The sequence below is a fragment of the Argiope bruennichi genome, chromosome 9 (genome assembly GCF_947563725.1).
Source record: "Argiope bruennichi chromosome 9, qqArgBrue1.1, whole genome shotgun sequence".
In the NCBI taxonomy this organism is placed as follows: Eukaryota; Metazoa; Arthropoda; class Arachnida; order Araneae; family Araneidae; genus Argiope; species Argiope bruennichi.
The window spans coordinates 24698018-24717561 of NC_079159.1; the positions used below are offsets into that span (position 1 = coordinate 24698018).

Below are 19544 nucleotides of genomic sequence, written 5' to 3' on the forward strand. Positions count from 1 at the left end.
GAAAAAAATGCCCTTTCTATTACCTCGAGTCGATCATCAATTATCTGTATCGATTACTTTTAATCAAGTTGGGTGCACGTAATCAGAGCCTCTCTAATATCAATTACCCGTTCGCTAAATGAACTATTCGAAAACAATTAAAACCCCGTAATGACTATTCTCTTGCAAACGATCGATAACTGGAAGCATGAAAGGGAAACGCTGGAAAGAACCACCATCAAACTGAAACACCGCTCGCAAAAAATAAAGCAGCAAGAAGAAAAGAGAAGGAAAAAATAAAATTCCGAGCGAATCATCTGAAGAGCGCACCAGTCGATAATTTCATTGATCCAATTCCAATCTGTGCTGTAGCAGCCAGCCATCTTTCCTTTTCGCCAAAGCTATCGCCTTTTAAAAGCTCCCGTTGCCTTATCCGCAGTGGAAGAAACGAATGAGGCTGATTCGCTTGGGGGAACACAGAGGGGGAATCAGGGGGTAAACGGTTCGTGTGTGGAAAGAACGATAAGAAGTGCCTCTGGTCGATTCCACTGCTGCTGCTTTTTGCACTTTTTTTTACACATCCTCCAACTCGCTTGTCATCAAGTCGAGATCCTTGTGTGCTGCTGCTCGCTACTTAAAGAAGCTCGGGTCTTCTTGCCGAATTTATCCAGCCGGAATATTTCTTGGATTGTATTCATTCATTTGCCGCCCGCGATGGTTCCCACTGTTTTCGGACCATTCAGTGGTAAGTGTTTTCTTCTGCTGACGATTTTATTTATTTATTTTTTCTCGAACAGATCGTTAACAGTTGTTGGGAGTGTTAGTTTTTATTTATTACGAATATCAAATTTTGGAATAATATATTTAAATGTATTTTATTCGTTTGACGCTACATTGCTGTCGGAACTTCCGGTGCTAAATATTTTTTTCCTGTTGTAGATTATTTTTTATTTCGAAGAGAATATCGTTAACCTGTTATCGTTGTATTCATTAGATTTTAAATAGAAATATCGCATATTACAAACCGAACGAAATATTTTGAATAGTTAATTAGATTTGATTCTTTTGATTGACTATTTATATCAAATTTTAAAGTATTTTCGATGATGCCAAACAATAAACGAAAAATATACGATTAACTTTTCCAAAGTTTTGTCTTCGTAATAAAGCACCAATTAAATTTTTAATAAATTGCTAATTTTTTTATATTTGATTTCTAAATGAGATTCTTAGGTTATATTCAAAAATACTCTTTTCAAAATTAAATGAAAGATAATTTAATACTGCAATTCATGAATCCAAATTTATGAATGCCGAATTTAAAAATGAAAGTATTGTACTTAACAAATAAGCAAATATTAAATTGTTTGATAATAATTTATTTCTTCAATTATTCCGATCTCGGAACACGCTTTGTAATATTCGTTTTATTTTCCCATATATTTAAATATTTACCTTTCATATGAACTGCGTATTATTTATTACTTTATTATATCCTTAAGTATGTAAATTCTAGAGATTCTATTCGAAATATTTCGCTGAGCTACGTTTAACTACCGCTTTTTCTTATATTAACGATCTAAACGAACTAATTTACTTTTTAATAGATAAAACTAATTACTTCGGCAAAGTTAAATAATAAAAATATTTATAAAGCATTTTATGAAGATGTGTTTGCTTCGAAGAGACTCTGTTATAAATCTTCAATGCTAATCCTTTTTAGTTTATATTTTAAATAAATGTATTTCAAAGTATATAAACACTTTAAAATTAACTAATATATTTTCGAACTACTTATACATTTAGAATGGATTGGTTAGAATTTCTATACTATTTTTTTGTTCTTAATCATCATTTACATTGTCTGAGGATAATTCGCAATAATCAGTTGTTGAAAATTTAAAAACAATGAAGCTTTAATTATATTTTAATATAGAAAATTGTTGTTGGGAGAATCTAAATTATTCTTTAGTGAAACATTGCTTCAATAGAAGTTTTCATATTGTCGTTCTATCTAGTAGATACTTCTAAACTTTTAGGAGAACTGTAGTTGTGGAAGTTGATTGTTGCCATTCGGAATTTTCACTTGTTAGAATTTCTGGCCCGCTCACAGTTTGAAACTTTGTTGACATGCGTCAACTCACGCATCAACTTATTTATTTTTATCTACTCATATTTCGTCTGTTCATTTTTTTTTTGTTTATTTTTCAGTATCTGATTCTGTTATGCTGAATAATTGTTGGTGTATAACTTTTTTTCCCATTTATTACTTTAAAAAATTGCCAATAATTAAAATACAGTAAGTTAAAAATGCTAAAAGATTTTTCAAACATTTTATATTGTGGTCATATTTTAAAATAAATAATTTTTTAATTTTTTTAAAAAATAATTTATGAAAAATAAGAAATATAGTGTGGAAAATTTTAAAAACTGGAAACTCTCGATTGTTGACTTTGATAGCTCTGTTAAATTAGTCTGTGTTATTTAGATAAAACTTTAATTGAAGTAATTTTTTTTTTTTTTGCCGTAAAGTAACTGTGCAATATATTATTTATAGTTTCAGTATCGTACGTTTAAAAATATATATTTTTTTCACGCCCAAGAAACTTTTTTTCTCCGAAAAATAAATAATTCAAAATTAGTTTAATAATTCTTTAAAGTCTGAAAGAAAACGCAGGAATTGAAATTCATTTGGCAGAATAATTATATATACGAATAAGTTACATACACATATAAGAAATTAATTTCTAATATCATTTTTGTGGTTGCCAGAATATATATTTATCAAATATAAATCATGCTTATTATAATTGGAAAAATAAAATTACATGCTATTTTTAAAAAAATTCAAATCTGTATTAATATGTATTTTGGATATTATGAATTTTTAGCACATCACTGTTTTATGTGCTTCGTTTCTAGTGCTTTTAAAAATTTACGCTGCATATTTTCTGATTAAGAATAAAAGAAAAGAATTACCAGATCATAAAAAATAATATTTTCATTTTTATACGATTTATGAAATCTATTGCAAAAGTGTGGTATTCTGATCGTAATATTTTAAATAAATTGGAATTTTAATCGTATTTATAATGTTTTGACTTCCGATGAATGCTGCAGTTTCTGTTATAATATTTTTCGTGTTTTAATTTCAATTTTTTTTTTTTTTAAACCAACGATGCTTGATTTTAGATAAAAATAATTATTTCTTATTTTTGATTATATAGTTAAAAACATTTTAAAAGCTTCTTATTTTTATAATTTTTTACTTTTTAATCTTTATTGTTTTCTCATAATTTATGATTATAATTATCAAGGCATCTAAAACAATTTTTCTAAAAATAACCACTAAACTGTTTGGAAGATCACTATTAGTTAAATTATTGTATTAATTGATAATTATGGATTCCGAATAATTATTAAGCAATCATTTTAAACAACCGAAAATTCCATTTTTGCAAATATAAAATAATCCAAAGGTATATAATTTGCCATGTATATTATCGCATGAAAATTTCATTGAAGCTTCGAATATTTGTTTGTTTGCATAACTGATCACCAAAGTTTAAAAAATTCATAGCATATACGATGAAATTTCATAGCATCGTGGTAATGTCATTGATGAACATTGATAGGCAAATTTTATGAAAATTTGTATGTTTTCTTGTTCATAACTTTTGTTATCTGACTGTCGTCTTCGTCTTCATTCTCTCCTTCTTCTTCTTCATCTTTTAATTTTCTCGGAACATGCTTGATAAAAATCTTCATCAAGAGGGAATGAGCCGGGGAAGAATTGTCTGCGAGCTTTATCTGCTCTTCATTAATCCATTATACGTTAATTAAAATAATTTTAATTGCATTTAAACGTTTTTTTTAAAAATCTTATACGCCTAAATTTCGAACTGTAAATTATTCCTTCAGATGATCCAACTAACTGAGATTTTATTGGTTCTAGGGAATCAAAATATATTGACTAAAAATAAAATTAACACGGTTTTCTTATTCGTAAAATGAGCCGTTTATTTTGAAAGTCCATTTTTTGTTATGGCGAGATATTTAAAAGTTTGCATTTCAATAAATTTTAAAATATTGGTAAGTATTAATAGATATATTTTTTTGTATTTTGTGGTACCAGATAATGTAAGTTTATAATCCAATAGTGTTTACAGTTCTGACTAAAAAAATAAGAGTTTTATTATAACTAAATGGGCTTGCCTCACTTTCAAAATTAATGAATTATTGGGAATTAATTAATTAATTAATTAATTTTGAAATTTAATTAATAATTTATTTAATTGGGAAATATTTCAGTTGCATCAGCTTTTTTTAATAATAAAAACAAAATACTATTCAAAAATTTATAATTATTTATTCATTTAATAAAAAGTGAAACAAAACAAAGAATATTCTTGTAGAAAATATAACATAACAAAAAACAATTCAGTTTTATTAAGAATTTCAATGAAATTATACATTTTCAGTTCATACATTGGTGTAATTAAATTGAATTTTATTCAGGATTTAACATTTTAAAATTTTCATGATGAACAGGAGGTATATATGGTAATAAATCCATCGTGTTCTTGTAGATGTAATAGATCTCCTTTTTTTCATACATAAAAGATAATTTTATATTTCAGATATTACCTGGTCATCCTCGCTGTGGTGGGAAATCGATAATTTTAAATTTAACATCTCGTTCTATCGAAATTTTTCAGAACATTTTGTATGGTGCATCCCTTGTAAATCTGATCCAGCATATAGCTAAACAATTCAATGTTTCTCCATCGCTATTTTTATTTCTTTTTAAAACCGCTTTCTCCAGAGATTGGATTAAAAATAAATATCCACGTTTCATTTCATGTATTAAACATTTATTATGTTTTCGACAAAATCGTATTACTTTTTAGTAATTCTGGGGAATATACTAAGAATTGATTTTCCGGATTGCCAGTTCTATTACCACTCCAAAATCACGATCGTGCGGTAAAATTAAATGTCCTGACAACAAAAATTTGTGATCAATGATATTTATTTCAATATCACTGGACTCTCTTTCTTTCGCCACAGAATATCCCCGAACTTGGAATCTTTAGGATTTCCTATTGGTTGAGAAATGAAACGAAAATTTATACTGGGCTTGTGTCAGGAGAAATCAATTCCTCTTTCTCTTGTAGGAACCGCACAAGATTTCTAATTTTGATCTTGGACATCTTATTTCTCATAACGTTGGTCCACCAGATTTTTCTAGGTCGTGGGTGGGTTTTTTGAGATGAAAAGATGTGGTGAGAGGGAAGCTAGTGGCATAATAAAGGGGATCGCCTACTTCCCCGCAGCCACATGATCCGATCCTTTAATATTGAATCTCTTGAAATATAAAGGGAAAGGGCCATGGTCAGTTGTAAAGATAATGTCAAGCCTGTTCCAAGATGATGGGTTAAAGGACACTTGGGAGATGATTTGATACATGTTTCTGCCAGTTGAACCATTGTCCCATTCTTCTTGCCATCGCTCAATTTATTTAGAATATTTTTCAGATGGCTTCTAGGGGTTGGGTATTGAACGGGAGTACCTGTAGAAATGGCCTGTTTGGACTGTCATTGGACTGAACAATCAGTGTTGGAAGTAAATATATTATTATCGAAACACAAAATTAAGATATATTTTTTATTATTTATGAAATACTGTAGAACCATCGATTTTCATTATCAAAGATAGATAGATGGAAACACCCTAGATTTCAGACATGATATCAAACGACCACATTTGCTTCACCATAGAGCAACCGGAGCTAAATTTTGCCGTAATATATTCGGTCAAAAGTAATTTCAATCTAAGATGGACTTGCACCACTTTCAAAATAAACAGATTTTTTTAATACTGTTAAGAGCTAAAACTTCCATCTCCAAAATACTAGAATCTATTTAGTTTTTTTACTTTAAATTGTTTACGCATAAAAAGACCATAAGTTTTATCTATAACTACCATTATATCCATTTTTTTTCAAAAATGGACTTGCACCACTTTTAAAATAAACGGCTCAAATATATATACGATTGTTATTATCATTTTATTATAAATAACTCCCTTCTAATAAAGCTGATTAACTGCTGAATTTGTGTTATTATGAACTGCAATTTTTCGAATGAATAATAATAATAAAAAAAAGTAGTATTTGTTTATTTTTCTAAACGGCGATGGGAAATTTCATTTTTAAAGCTTTATATTTGCTTACAAAATAAAATTACAATTTGTATGATTATCATTTCGTTAGATTTGGATAGTTCCAAATCGTGTCGATGAAATACAATCAATATATTTTGATATTTTCCGGTAGTGAATTATAAAGATCAATTTTGGAACTGTATTGCCAAATATCTGTGTTTTTTTTTTTTTTTTTTTTCAAAAATGTTTGCTGTAGTTAAAAAAAAAAAAAAAAAAAAAACCTTTTGAGAGTTACACATTTAAACTAACTGATATATTTGATGATTATAGGGAAAAAGATATTTTTATGACTCATTTTGTCTTTTCAAAAAATTACGCACAGTGCCAAACAATCTTTTAAAAACCGCTAAAAAGTTTTTTTTGTTTGGTTTTTTTCCTCCCATAAGTGAGAAGTAGTTTTTAAAGAATAATGCAAAATACAATTAATCATTACGAATGACATCTCGGAAACAAATAAAAAAATTTAAAATGTTTATAATAATTTCATTCCATAAAAAGAAATGTAAAATGTTATGTAAAGATATATTTTCTGTATGTGAAATCACATTTTTTAATTAATGAAAAATTAACAATTTAATAAAATGTTACAAAGCATTCACTAAACCTTTCCTCATAGTGTTTGTAACCAAAATTTTAGAATTTTTTTTTTTAGAATTTATTTATAACCAAAATTTTAAAAAAACTTTAAAAAATGTTTAAATTTCTACTGTGTGCAAACGTTTTATAAATTTTAATTTGTATTTGTATTGATAAATTCGATTTTTTTTGGATAATTATGTTATAGTTGTTGCTCAGTTATATTTCTTTAACTGTAAAAGATGAAATAAACAATATGATTTATTCGAATTTCCTCTGATCTCTCCGGGCATAGTTTCATTAAAGTTTGTACTCATAATTTCATTTTATTCCATAAATTTTTTTGAATTACGACTTTACATATAATAATGAAAAAAAAAAATCTAAACATTGATTAATGAATAGGAAGAAAAATTGGATTTAACAATAATTTTGGTGCATATTAAGGAAATGATTTAAACCAAAATGATTTTCTTGACTATTTTTGATTATTCTTCTCAGCATGGTTAAGCTCACTTGTATTTAAGTAGATTAACTAATTTTCGACTTCTTGATTTTTTACTTTCCACCGATTTTCCTTATCCTTTTTTTACTATACCCACTAAATTATTTTATTATGGAAGGTTACTGTAGTTTTATTTAAAAGTTATCCAAAAAGTCAATGCTTCAAGCAACCGAAGTTTCATATTTTGTGGCCTTATCTGGCAGATTCCTTAAAGGAATATTACCTATTGACTCTCATGACACTGCTTAAGGAAATATTCTTTCCGGCGTCGCTGATCATAATCCCTCGGACACAAACGCTTTGTTCATGTTATTCTGTGGAAAAGATAACTGATAGGATTAGAGTTGAAATCTACTTTAGTGTGTCTTAGTTTGGTTTAGTATTTTGGGATTTTTTTTTTTTTTTTTTTTTTTTTTTTTGGGTGCAAGAGCCGTATTTGGTTAAATTGCGCTGCGCCAAGTGTGGCTCTTAAGTTGGCCACCGATATGGCAGCCAAGCAAGTAGCAGAGTAGTTCTTTTAGTAATCTTATGCGTAATATTGTTAATTTTGTTCATACAGCTTGATTTTAAACTTTGGTAACTTTCCATTGTTGACATTCTTAAGGATGTGCAGGCACATTAAAATGAATTTCAATCAAGATTTGAATCCATTAGTAATAAAATATGGATGATGAATTTATCACTCGAATCACTGTCATCCAGTTCTAAAAAGGTAGACTTGGCGAGAAGTTTAAATTTTCATTTTACAATTATCCCTTTACAGTTGAAAGTAAAAGTATGATTCAAATCACCTGAACTTAACAATCAACTTTTGCTCAGATAGTTTTTGCTTACAAGTTCGCGACTGAAAAATTTTTAATCCACTGATTTCGACTGCTTGTGGCCCTAAGTATATGACATCTTAGTGGAAAGGTCTCAACATCATCATCACCACCCTCTTTCATCATCATATCTTCAGTTCTTATAAAATATTATATAGATAGAAGAGATATAAAGCTTATATTATAAAAGGATTTCCTTATATTTCCAAATAAAATAAATTTTCCTTCACCCTCCGGCTTGTCATAAAGAACTTTTAGTGAAAATATGCTTAGTATTAATTCATCACTCTGATTTGGCATTTCTGACTAACTGTCACATACTTACACACATTCTTATTTTATTATGTATCAAATTTAAATAAATAAGTCTAATTCCAGTGCGTCGTTTGCATGATTAAAACTTTTGTGCTTGGGATGTAAATAATTCTTCATCAAATGATGGAATAACTTATATATCTGCAAACATGTCATTTCATAATTTCATTTAATAATGTCACATCATTGCATGGACTTGCTAATTTTATTAAAAGGTATATGTCATTATATAATTATAATTAGAAATGGAATAATTCGAAAGCAAACTGTACAGTTATGAATTAGAATCTATGAGAGCTTTACTGTATATTAACAGTATTAACAGCAAATTTAGATTTATGCTTGAATTTCTTTTTAGAAATCGTTTTTATTTATTTTCCCTCACTTTAATATACGGTTGTGTTTTTTTTTTTTTTTAAATGTGCCTTGTACACGGTAAACATTAGACGATTCTCATACTTACGTCTATATTATTTCTGAAATAAATTTAGAATATTAAAAAATTGTAAGAATGAACTAAATTCTATTTCCCAATTATGTAGAAAAATATTCTGTACGATTTCGATTTATGTACGCCAATTCAAATTGGGAAAATTTATTTTTAGTTCTGTTTCTATTCGAAAAATGATATTTAAGTTTAATTTCATCTTTCTTGAAAGTAATAAGAATAAGGATGTTAATTCAGTGTGTATGACAGTTGCTTAAGTATTAAAATTAAGCAAAAAATTAAAAAAAAAGCGTCACAAATAATTAAATTTTATTAGAATTTTATTTTGAAGTATCTTAAATGAGATCACTTCAATTTGTTCTTTGAGAAAATAAATAATGAAAAAAAAAATTAATAATACGTATGTTCAATTTTTAATGAAAAAAATAGCCAACTTTGGCAACTAGTGGTTAGCGAAGAATATTTTACGTTACTACGTTTTATATTAATTAAATCTTTTATTCATAACTTAATATTCATGATTCCATCAGTAAAATATTTGTAGGTTATATTTTTATAGACCTAAACTGGCAATTTTATGTTAGTAACCTTATACCTATTCTAATTATTGTTTACATCAACTTCCGTAATGGTGTCAAGTCATCTGACATGAAAGACTTTACTGTTCATATAATTGTATGTTTTTTTTACATGAGCATGTAATTTCACTTTTTTATAATTGTCATGTGAAATGTGTCTTTTGAACTCAATATTAAAATGGTGCAGCACTTTTTACTTTATGTATAACAGCTTGGCAGCTGTTTGACGTGTTTCAGCTTAACTGAATCGCAATAATAAAAAAATGAATGAATTAAGTTGATATCATTAAAAAGATAATTAATGAATGAACCTTTTATGATATCGAATATATTACTTAGTAACTTGAAGAGCTTTCTTCATATATTTCAAAAAAATAAATAAAGTCATTTGAGGGAGGAATTAATTACTACATTAATAAAGTATATGAAAAAATCTAAGAGAATCTTTATTTTTCAGTTTCAAAAATATTCGCAGAAATAATGAAAAAGGTGTAAATTTCATTGAAACAATGATATGTATTGTTGCAAATAATGTATAAAAATATTTTGAAAAAAAAAATATCAATTTTGGGGGAAAATTATACATGACAAATAAATTAGAATCATTATTATTTTAATTAATTATTAATTAAAAGCATCATTAAAAAGATATTAATATAATTAAAAAGATATTTTTTCGCATTTCAATGGAGTTTAGAAATAGTTTTAGTGGGATTATATAACCTGAAGAAATAAGTAATTTGCTTAATTTTTGTTAATTATTGTCAATCCTCCAAAATTTAGCGTAATTTTTAATTAATAAAAATTCTAATTTATAATTAAAAAAAATCCTCTCCTTATATATGTGGCTCCGTAATGTAATTCTGGATCCATTGGTCAATGCCCTCTAAAATGATAAGCACATATACTTTCTCATTTATTATTAGCAGAGATATACTATCTCAGTTCTTGTCTTGACAAAAATTTCAAATATTAAAATTGTGTTGTTAGAATGGTCCCAAATTTGCTGTTTATTCATAATAAGGTCGATCTTTGAAATTTTTTAATTCTTTAAAACTCTTAATTAAATAATTTTGTAACCATGTGAATTAAAAATATTTTATTAAATTTGCCTGGTAACTTTAGAAAGTTTTATCATTTTATTGTTTTAGTTAGCTCTTTTTTTAATTTCTTAAATTTATGCCTTTCTGGACTTTTTTTTTTTTTTTTTTTTTTGCCCGGGTGATTCATGAACGGACGAAATTAACGATGTTATTTCAATTGGACCCTTTTTAAATTTTTCTATTTAATTTTCTTTACTAAATCGTGAAATTATGTGTTCAACTGAGTGTTTTCTTTCTATCTTAACAGAACATTTAGTTTCTTTCTTTTTTGATCGTTTTAAATTTGAGAATGTCCATCTTACAGTTTATTTATTGCGACACTGATTCTTTTTACTTTTGAACCTTTTCTCTTCTTTTATTTACAAATATTTTAGTCAATCGGTCATTTCCACTTTCTAAATATGTCAATGCCTGTGTACATAATAATAATACTCAAATACGCCTGAAGTGCGATCTAATTTTATCCTAACAGTCTGCTGTTGTTACAGTTTATATTTTATATTCCGTACAGTAGATGGCAGCACTGTTCTTAGAGTTTTCTTCTTAAGAACAAGAATTTCCACAACCAAGATCTGACCATTCGATAACTCAAAATTTAAAACAATTCATTTGTATTTATTAAATCTAATGGAAAGTAATTCTTTTTGTTACATGAAAAGAATCAAACCATTTTTTTTTTCATTCAGATGTGTTGTCCGAATGTAATTTTCATAAAATTGACAAATTGAATCAATTGAAATTATCAATACTTGATTTCATTTAAGCTAAAATTATAGACTTTAATTTCTTTTTTAAACTTTTGTTTAGTAAAAATTAGGAAAAAATATACTCCAAATTTTCCTAGTTAATTTCAATTCAATTCGATTAATTGCAGTTCTGTCAATGATTCCAATATTTTCGGTTTTAAAATTTGAGCAGACGTTATAATGGAAAATATTAACAGGATTTAAAACCAAAATAAATTTAAATTTTATTAATTAATGGTAACTAAATATTATTGATTAACTCAACATATTTTTTTTTACTTCTTTTTTTCTTTTTTCATTTTTTTAAAAAATATGATGGTGGCAATTAAATCACATTCGTTATAAATATAGTGATTCAAAAGGTTACATTTTAACAATGAACAAATATTATCGTTGGCAACATTTAAAATTTTGAACGACTTTTTTCCCCCTTCAGTTTTGCATTAATGTACAGGAGATGAGATTAACATTTAAAGCCACCAAGAAGTATTTTCTTTAAATGTCTTACTTTCTTTTCTGTGTTTAAAGCACTCGTTTTAAATTTTTGAAACAGTAGAACAAAGCCTAAATAGAATAACTTCAAGAATAAAATTATTGAAAGTAATTTTCCACCTTTTTTCAGAACTTTGTCATTTAATTACTCTAAATAGTTATATTAAAAATATATGTTCAAAAGGAATTATTTTCGCCTTTTTTAAGTTTACGACGAATAATAAATAAAAAAAAAAAACTGAAAATATTTCTAGATGATTATCCTGTTTGACAAACGGAATAAGGGTTACCACATAAAAAAAAAAAAAAAAAAAAAAAAAAAAAAAAGATTGTTCCACAAATTATTAAACTGCGTATGAAATAACAGAAATTATCTTTTTTTTTTTTTCATTAGATATTAACGAATCACCATATATTTAAATTGTTCCGTATCTTTAAAATTTCTATTTCTACATTTTTTTTCAATAGTGTAATTTATTAAATCTTTTTTGTTTTTATTAATGAGATGATAATTATCTCTTAAGTAAGAGGTTATTTATTATTACAATATTTTTTTTTTATTTCTTGTATAATAGAGAACAATTGTATTTCTTTTAAATTGGAATTTCTAAATAAAATAAAAACTTCTAACATTATTTTGTGAGTTATGAATATCCCAAGCATGTTCCAATCGCTATATTTTTGCATCTTCTACGGTTTTCCTTTTATTCCAAGAAAATTAGAATAATGAGAGAATATTTTACTGTTAATACTTTCAGGAATTTAAAAGATACTCAATTTTTGAGTGAAAAGAGAATATATCATTCTTTTTTTTTTTTAATGTAATAATGGCAAATTAAATTTAAAATTATGTGGAAGTTCTATGCATATCATACATAATCATAAACTATTAATTAAAAAATTCTTAGCTGTGCGTATCAGAACCATTACATTTATTAATTCGTTGAACATAGAAGTTCCTATACTGAAAAACTGTGTCCCAATTTTTAGTAAAAATCTTTTATAAATGGGGCCAAATTAACTCTTTATGCATCAGAATTATCTGTCATCATCCATAACTGAATATTTTGTGTCGACATTTAAATTTATTGAATAACAAATGCTTTCTGAGCAGTACCTTATCTCGATTTAGGTGAATTGAAACTTAATTTTACTCAACATTTCAGCTACAAACAACTATTGGATTTTAACTACAAACTGGAACATATATCACACAAATGTTCTAAGTTCGATTCGTTTATCTCCATATAATTTACTAGAAGATGTACCCATCTAGAGGGCGCTTCTCTTGTTAATTATATTTCAGATATGATAGCCACAGATTAAATAACAAAAGTTGTTGTAGAAAATCTCATGCACATCGGCCGAGTGCTTGAGAAATATACAATAACATTAGAAATTTTTGCTTTAGTAAATTATAATATTCACGAATTCTCAAATAGAAAATAATTACTAAAATCGGTTTGAAACAAATAATTATCCACTAACATAAATAAATTAGATATGAGACAGGTTTAGAACAACTAAAGCTGAACTTCACAAAATAACGAATTCTGCTAAATATTAACAACGAGAAGTAAAATAAATATTATTAAAAGAACAATAAAATGAATACATTTATACTATAGTGCTGAGATATTAAAAAAATTGTAGAATTATTATATAAAAGAAATTAATCGATCTGAAGATTGATAGAATTCAAAAGATATTATACCAAACACATAATTTAAAAAAATTGCTAAATAAAGATAAAGGAAGAACTGTGTTTTATTCTTGTGTGTGTTCATAAACTATTTCGGGCTTGCTTATTCATTTTTCGCATTCATAAAACACACACACACACAAAAAAAAAATGTTAGCGTATTAAAAAATACGGTCTAAATTGTTTGGTTCAATTGTCTAAAAAGACAACTGTTATATGAAGAAATAAATTTTGCTCAGAATTGTACTATATATATAAAAAAAAACGATAAACGCGCACGAATAAAAAAACGTTTTTAATATTGTTGTAAATTTAAATCCAATAATTGTAGCAAAGAAAATTAGTTAGAAAAAATAAAGAAATAATATCTCATATTTAAAAGTTAATTTTTTTATTGTAAAATGAGAGTGGTTTTGGTATAATAATAAGCTCGGAAATTAAAAGGTTAAAATTTTGTTTAGTTTTTAATATTTTTTTAAACATCTTTTTAGAGGGGCACGGAAGTTGTACCATCGTAATTTCATGCCAAATTTGGTAGTTCTAGGTCTATTTTATAAAGTGTCTTGAACGATTTTTTCATCGCATGACACAGTTTATAGATAACATGCCGGAATGTAAGCATATAAATATGCCAAATTTTCCAAAGTGGCAACAATTTTTCAAAGTTTATTTTGTTACTTACTGCTTTAATGTTTAAGAATCAAATAAATCATGTTAATAGTATTTTTTTTTTTAATTTTAAAAACTAAAACCTTTTATTTTTACGATATAAAGTATATACTACGTAAATATTATTAAAACTTCACTAATAATAAATTTTTTAAATTAAATTTATTATTGTTTTTTTTTGCTAAACATTATTTTTTTATGTGAAACATGTTATCATTTTAGAGTGCATTAAATTTTACTTTTCTTTCTGCACGTTTTCAATTTTGATGTCCATTGAGCATTTTGCGACGAAAAAAGCGCTGTTGATGTAAGATGAAGTGCCTTTAATCATTTGATTACTGTATCAAGTAAATTTATTCTACTTAACATATCGATATATTTCATTTTAAACTATATTCTAAAAAAAAAAAAAAAAAAGCGCATTTTAACTTTAAAAAGAAAATTAAATAAATAAAAGAAAGAATAAAGTGTGTAAATTCGTGAAATTTTTCTTCTAAAGGCCATTCTGATAACATTCGATTCAGTCAACTCACGTGTAGTGGTTCGTGACCTAGGAGGGGGCCAATTGTCCCTATACCTGTTTCCTGTCTAAGTTCCACCCCCAATGTTCAAGGTCGAATGTGTCATCTAGTTTATATTTGCTCTTAAAAGTTTGTGCGACTAGTAGAGTTCATATGATTTTGTTCTTGTGGTTGGATTTTTTCTGTGTCTAAAAGTTTCCAGAATATCGGCAAATTTTCTGGTTACCGAGACAATAAAGGTATGAGTAAAATTTGTATTTTTCACTATCAGTTGTATTTTGTTTACTATTATTGCTATATCCAATTAATATTCTGCTAATATAGGCATAGCAACGTGCACGTGGTCAACGTGAATCCAGTTTTTGTGGATTTGCTTATTTCATTTCTAGTCCTGTTTTAAGTTATTAATTATTCTAAAGTCAATGTTATTCTGATATTTTTTGTTGCAACAGTAGTTTTATATTCCAAACCTAGTGAATGTTATGATTTAATTAAAATATATCGTTGCCGTTACAAAGTTGTAATTACCGCATTCAGTTTTAAATATTATATATTATGTGCAAAATCTTAATGATGTGCTGTCAATGAATGTGCAGAATCTTAGTCATTGAGGTTTAAATCTTACTGCCCTTATAAATCTCGATAATGTATTGGCATTTCAATTTTAAGTAATTAATTTATTTACTTATTAAAAGAAAATGCACACAACAGAAAAAACACACAGTGAGTACAAAATGAATTTTATAATGGTTGTGAGGGTTTTTGTTTTTCGTGTTTGTTGTTTATTTTGTATAGAAAACCCAAACAACCCATACAAAATGAACAACAAACATTCAAAAATCAAAAACTATAAGTAATAAATGACAAGAATGTTACAAAACATATTAATTAATTAAGTGTATGCAGTTAATCTAAAAAATGCTTTCTTAGTACACACCCACACACTCTCAGAATTAAGAAGATGTGAATTCGAACAGTAACATTAAAATTGTTCAAGATATTTAGAAGATAAATATTTTTAATCTCAAAAAATTAAAAACCTGCTATGAATTTAAAAATTGGATATAATTAAACTTAAAAACATAAACGTGTCAAAAACTGAATCTAATAAATGCTAAAAATATTTTTTAAGAAATATGTTTAATAATAATAATTTTACTTCCAAAAAATAATGTATATATTTGTGGTTGTTTTATAATAAATTAAAGTTGCTCTTGATATAATGGATGTTAGTGAAATAAAAATCTAAAGGGAAAAATAAAATAAACTAGATTGTCCACTGATTAAAGCTCGTCAACTCTAACCATTGGAGCTAATGTTTAACTAATTTTTTTTTAATTTTGACTAATTTATGAATTAATTTTTCTAATTTTAACTAAAAATTTAATTTTGAATGAAAACTCACGACCTTTAAGTATGTCATTAGTGGCTTTACTTCATTTTCTAGAGAAATCAAGAAAATTTTGCTTTACATTTTTTAACAACAAACAAACAACATTGCATCGATTCAGAAATTTGTTTTTTATATGAATGCCCAGATAAGTTATTAATGTTTTACTACCTTGTGTGTGTGTGTGTGTGTGTGTGTGTGTGTGAGAGAGAGAGAGAGAGAGAGAGCATATAATATTTTAATCAGATGGCTAAGAGACAGTGAAGAGACTTTCGATTTTTTGACGTCTTTTTTTTTCATCAGGGAGAAGCACGCATTATGTACAAGCAGGAGCGACGAGCACACACACAACACAGAAAGAAATGAGGGAAAAGCTGATAAACCTTTTATCTCTGGTTTTATATATTGTGATGTTTTAATAGGGATTTCCATCTCATGTCAATCAAAAAACAAGGGAAACACAGGGATCTTTTAGAAGAATTTGTAAAGTCAGCGGTATTTTGCCCCTTCACGCAGAGCGTATGAAAGTGTCGGCGTTTAGCCGATTCAGTAATTTTATAAAGCTTCTCTTGAATTAATTAAACAGAGACAGTGGAATTGGATCAGGAAATAAGGGAATGAAATTACTATAGGCTAAATTAAAAAAAGCTTTGGAAATTAATTTGGATTTTAATATATCATTTCACACACACACCATCTGTAGAAAGAAGGCTTTTTATACAATAAAGTTACGTTGTAATTTTGTTGCAATTACTTCTAACAAACCTTTTTGTTGGAACTAAATTTCGCAATAATTTTTTGTATTCTTGTTTTAACTTCAATTCGTATTTAAAACTGAATGAAATATTGTTCCACTTTCAGTCAATTTAAACATGTAAATAATAGCCTTTCGGCAAACCAATTACAAAATTGGCATGATTTTGTATTCACATAAACATTTTTTTTAATAAAAATTAATAAATTGGACTATGATTTGACAATACACTAAATCATTTTTACGTAAGAAATTTACTTTCTACTTTAAATGGATCAGGGAAGGAGGGAATCATTCGACTTATCTGAAAAATAATTTTGATAATCAATGTATGAAAATGTTTTGATTGTTTTGTAATTAGAGAGAAATGTTGAATAATCACTTCAAAACAAAATTGGAAATATAATGTCGGATGCAGAAATTTTAGTTTTAAATTTTAAATTTTTCGTGAAAACTGACTAATTTTTTAAAAAATTCTTTAAAAACACTTGTAAATTAGGTCAGAAATGCAAAACAAATTTATTTAGAATTCAATTTGTTTGCTCTTTTTTGATGGTGTAAAGATGGTTTTCCTTTTCAATCAGTAGAATCCATACTACAACAAAATGCGTATGAAAAATTATCTAAAAAAAAAAAAAAAAAAAAAAAAAAAAACATTAAATAAAAAAAAAAAAAAAAAAAAAATTCTAAACTTTTTCTTAAAATTCGGATTTCAAGGTACCTTGAATCACCATTGCGACTCTCTGTGTATCCAATTTCATCGCTGTAAATACAATTAACTTGTTTATAGACATGGCCGACACACACTTACTTCCTTTTATAAATATAGATTTCAATTTAAGGTTGTTGATTTTGTATACAATCAAAAATTTTTACAAATGGGTTTTATGTTAAAATCATTAAAGAATTTTATTTCATCCTAGAATACTTCCTTTCTTTCAATTTTTAAAAAAAATATTAGCATTTTTGGCGACGAGTGTTTTAAAACTTATAATTCGCGAGGAATATTGATTGTCTATTAAATTATATAATATGAAAATCGTATTTAATATTTCATTATATTAATAATTTCAAGACTGAAAGCTTTCTATGTAATTAAATCTGAAATTTGTGCGAACATAATTTGCTTGTTTCTGAAGACGCTTTCAAAATAAAGGCTTTTTGCTATAGATTGTTTTGAGTAAATATCGGCGCATTTTCATAATGACTAACAAAATAAATAAATAAATACCAAATTTCATACGTCTAGTTCGAAGATTTTCGTTTTTCAGGTTCTGAGATAAATAAACAGACATATAACAAAAATGTTTTTTTTTGGGGGGGGGGGGAGGCCTCAAAGATTCTGAAATGTAGGATTCGGCAAGAAATAAAAGTAAACCAGGGAAAAAAATATATATATATCCATTACCATTTTATAAAGGTACTAATTTGAAGCTGGCATGAAAAGATATTTCTATGAACCAAACTTATGAAATGACGAAAATATCATAATTCCATGAGCTTGAATTAAAACAACAACAACGACATATATTTATAAAAATATATAATCTCTATGTCCAGAAAAAGGAAAATCTCATTGTGATGGGATATAACTATTGTATTACAGAAGGAAAATATTGTTATCCATAAATTTAACAAATGAAAATTTATGTAACGTAGTTTGATAAAACCATGAAATTAGATTTAATTTCATCACAACTATTAAAAGTACTGTTGCCTGTGCTGCAGATAATTTTTTGAACATTTAAATGTTGTAAAAGTCATTTTTGTCAAAAGTAATTTTGATATTCACCGAAAAAGAATAGAATATTCTTTTTTCAAATGATTTTTTTTCATTGTAATGTTGATAGCATATTTCTATTTGTTATCTCCTCTTGTCGAAATATTTATTTAAGTTGAATCTGTCATTTGAAAATAGTTGCATTTGTACTGTATATGTTAGTATATTAAGTTTTTTAATTTACTGAAATAAATATGAATTCTACTTGAAAAAATTCAAGGAGTTGTTATAATTTTTATGAAAGCAATATTTGCACTATGACTTTCTTAAAAAAAAAAAAAAAATGTAAAAAAAAAAAAAAAAAAAAAATTGATTTTGAGATTTTGATATATCTTCTACTGAATCTGAAACAATTTTTTTTTATCCTTTGTATGTCTATACATATTTTTGTGATAGCTCAAAATCGCCTAATTCTTGTCTTACTCAAATTTTCTCTTGATTCCGTGAATTAGTTATTGATATAAGGCTAAGATATTACCTATAATACGAATTTATTTTGTAATTCTAAGTTAATTAAGTCTAAAATTTAAAAATACTTTTCCTTTTTTTCTTTCATTGTAATTTTTTTAAGTTAAACCGTCAGTACCTTCTTCACGCTCTCCGTGATCGCTAATAAATAGTTTTCAAAGGCCCTTAATTTACTTGTGAGCTTTACAGCTGTATGGTGTGTTCAGTCAATTATTTAACATATTAAAATTACTTTCTCTTTATTATTTAACTAAATATGATTTATTTTAAAAATTAAATATTAAAATAAATCCTTATTGCCAATATAAGTTTTAATGGGTAATGTGCTTTTTTCTTTCTGAATCCATTTTAGATACAGTTTTTCTTAATTCAAAATTTTGAATAAATCGAAATTTTATAATGGTTTCTAATATTTGGGTTAGCGCAAATTTCAATATATTTTATAAACCTGAATGTATATAAGATTTTAGTA

General features: G+C 26.4%; 1 protein-coding gene across 5 annotated transcripts in view; it reads left to right on the forward strand.

Annotated features, from left to right (window-relative positions):
• Positions 1 to 19544, forward strand: part of LOC129983823 (LIM domain-binding protein 2-like) — a 125828-nt gene that overhangs the window by 72905 nt on the left and 33379 nt on the right. The window contains exon 1 of one of the 5 annotated variants that reach the window (XM_056093473.1): positions 520 to 724. The exons of the other annotated variants lie outside the window; for them this stretch is intronic. The gene's annotated coding sequence lies outside the window, so the exon portion shown is untranslated. Of the gene's footprint in view, positions 1 to 519; positions 725 to 19544 lie in introns of those variants that run through there. 5 annotated transcript variants of the gene reach the window in all.